This window comes from Erithacus rubecula (assembly GCF_903797595.1).
Source record: "Erithacus rubecula genome assembly, contig: scaffold_982_arrow_ctg1, whole genome shotgun sequence".
Lineage (NCBI taxonomy): Eukaryota > Metazoa > Chordata > Aves > Passeriformes > Muscicapidae > Erithacus > Erithacus rubecula.
The window spans coordinates 18,883-21,588 of NW_027635349.1; the positions used below are offsets into that span (position 1 = coordinate 18,883).

At 56.7% G+C, this 2,706-nt stretch overlaps 1 long non-coding RNA gene across 1 annotated transcript; it reads left to right on the plus strand.

Moving 5' to 3' along the window:
* The first annotated feature begins 2,031 nt into the window (after positions 1 to 2,031).
* Positions 2,032 to 2,489, plus strand: LOC306816919. Its single transcript, XR_013777811.1, has 2 exons — positions 2,032 to 2,092; positions 2,379 to 2,489. It is a non-coding gene; the product is annotated as an uncharacterized lncRNA (long non-coding RNA).
* Positions 2,490 to 2,706: the final 217 nt, after the last annotated feature.

The window sequence follows — 2,706 nt, forward strand, 5'->3', positions numbered from 1 at the left end:
TTTTCAAAGCGAGTGGTCTCTGGCCAAAAGGTGGGGAGATTTATGGACTGTTGTATGAGGAGATCATCACTCCATGAAACAGGTGCAGGAACAGGGTGCTTTCCCTGCTCTTGAGAGCAGCGTACCATGGCAAGCTCCAAGCACACCAACAAACAGTCCCTTGGCAAGCATTCACCTCAGCCAGGCCAGAACTCATGTCCAGAGTGAGTGGTGGGGTCCCGGGGTCTCAGTCTCTGATGATGCTGGCGAGGCAGATCAGAGAAAATTTGGACCAACTCTTACAGGGAGGAAGGGGGAATCCTTCTTCAGCCAGCTGCAGCCAAGCTGCTTTTCGGCGGGGTAGGGGCTGGCTGTTGTGGAGCTGGCTGGGAGGGATGCAGTAGCATAGGCCTGATGAGCTGTGCCCGTGTCCCATAGGAATGCAAGAGTACTACCCCCCAGAGTGGATCTTCTTTGGCTGCTACCAGGGCCAGCCAGCCACCATCTGGTCCCTGGGCATTCTGCTCTATCATCTGGTGTGCGGGCACTTTCCTTTCAGAACCGGAGAGGACATCGTCCGGGGCCAGCTCTTCTTCCCGCCCCACATGTCTCAAGGTGGAGATGTGCCTTCAGGGCACAGGAACAAGAACAGGTTTGGGAGTGGGCAGTTGGCACATCAGCATCCTGTTCTTGCAGCTAATGAGGAGGTTGATCTCCTGGGCTTAGCAGGAGGAGGTGGCACGTGTGTCTCTGTGCTGCTCACCTCCGAAAGGGAAGATGGATGGGAGGCTTTGGGTGCAGCTCTGAGCACTCCTAGTGTGGCATGGGCACTGTGGAATCTGGGAGAGCATGGCCAGAAGTTATCCAGCATTTTCTGGTTTCTCTCTGCAAAGTGCCAGCACCTCATCAGGTGTCTGCAGACAGTCATGCCTGGAAGACCTTGTAGAGCATTCTTGGCTGCAGAAGCCCCACCTGGTCCAGGAGACAGCAGAGATCCATCCCTCTGCACAGTAGGATGCAGGAGCCCAGGAAGTTCCGGCTGCTCACATCTCGTGGCGTTCAGAGAAATCCCCAGAGCATTTCCCTGTGGCCGCAGCATTGAGAAGAGAGCGCGGCCCAGGTGATACTTCCATGGGTCCCCGGTGAGTTGTGGAGGGAGCAGCTCAGGGCTCCCCATCTTATTGGAGAAGTCGTGGCACAGTGTGGTGAAGTTGCCCTGGACTGGAAGAGGGAAACATCCCCCTGCAGCTCAATGGCATCACGATGTCCCTGCAAGCCGAGGCACAGCTGGCGTGTTCTTCTGGAGCACGACGTGGAGCTGGAGAATGCCATCCTGGAGCTGGCTGCTGGCGGGACAAAGCCGATGGGCTTTGGTTGCGGCCCCTTCCCGGAGGACACACTCTGCACCCCGACAAAATCGATGAGTTCCCAGCTGGCACAGGGGTGGGGACGATGCTCGTGCTTCCAGGCACGGCAGGGCTTGGCCCGGCCACGCACCGCAGGTTCCCCGCTCGGTGGCAATGGGGAATATTAATCTTTCTGTCACCTGCCCAGCTGCTTTTTGTCGGGACAGGGGACGGGTGTTGTGGAAGGGGAGTTGGCTCCTGGCCTTGCTGACAGTTTCTGCCAGCATGCCTGCCACAGACTGGGGTGGGGGCAGCCAGCCTGACCAAAGCATCCATCTGTGTGGATGGGGAGCAGCAGAGAGGGAAGGGTTCTGAAGCCATGCCCCAGCTGCTCTGCTTTGCAGGCGCTTGAGGAAGAGATGGACTCACAGGTGGGAAAGGTGGGGTTTGTCCCCACCTGTGGAGAGGTTTCATTCTCACATGTAGTGGTCAGACCTTCCCCAGGCCTGTGAAACTGTCATAATCTTTGGCGCTTTTCCTTGTTTCCAGGTCTTGTTCAGAATTCACTTTCATGCAATTGTTCTTTGTTTTTTTCAGGAAGATTGCACCCAGTGCCTGGACGGGGTGGGGAAGCACTGGCGCCATCCGTGGAGCCCATCCAGTGCTGGCACTACCCCGGGGGGCGACGGTGTGCGGAGACATCCCCTTCAAGAAGGACAAGGAGCTCGTGTGGGATCAGCTCCTCTCCTGGCAGCAGGTCTCCAGAGGTGGGTACCCGGCTCCACAGCACAGGTGGCAGAAGGGCTTGGGGCAGAGGGCAGCGGGCACACGAGAATCTTGCTCTTGCAGCTGCTGAGGAGGTTGCTGTGCCATGCTTAAGCAGAAGAGGTGGAGCGTGGCCTGCCATGCTGCTTTCCTCTAAAAATGAGAGAATGGTTGGGAGGTTTGGGCTCTGAGCACAGCCAGCAGCCTGGCCCACGCACAGACCATGGTGGGACACGGGGGACAGGAGCCTGCTGCCACTGACCGTGGCTTTCTGGTTTCTCTGCCCAGGCTACCAGCACCTCATGCCATGGAAATGGCACCACTCGGCCTGCCAGGCTGGGAGGGCTGGAGGGCGGCGGGTGTTCACTTGCTGTCAAAAATATTTTTTTTTTTTTGTCATTATCATCATCATCAGAGCGTTTCTTTCATCCTTTTCCAAGCTTTTGGCCTCCCTTTTTCCAAGGAAATATTTTTCTGTCCTTCCTCAGCCACTTGGTGGCATTTGGGATGGAGGGGTTAAGCAGCCTGAAAAATTCAACAACAGCTCCTGTTGCCAACTGCAGCAGCCCCTTCAAGAACCCTGAGCTTCCAGCAAGGTCTGTGTGTACCTTGCAAA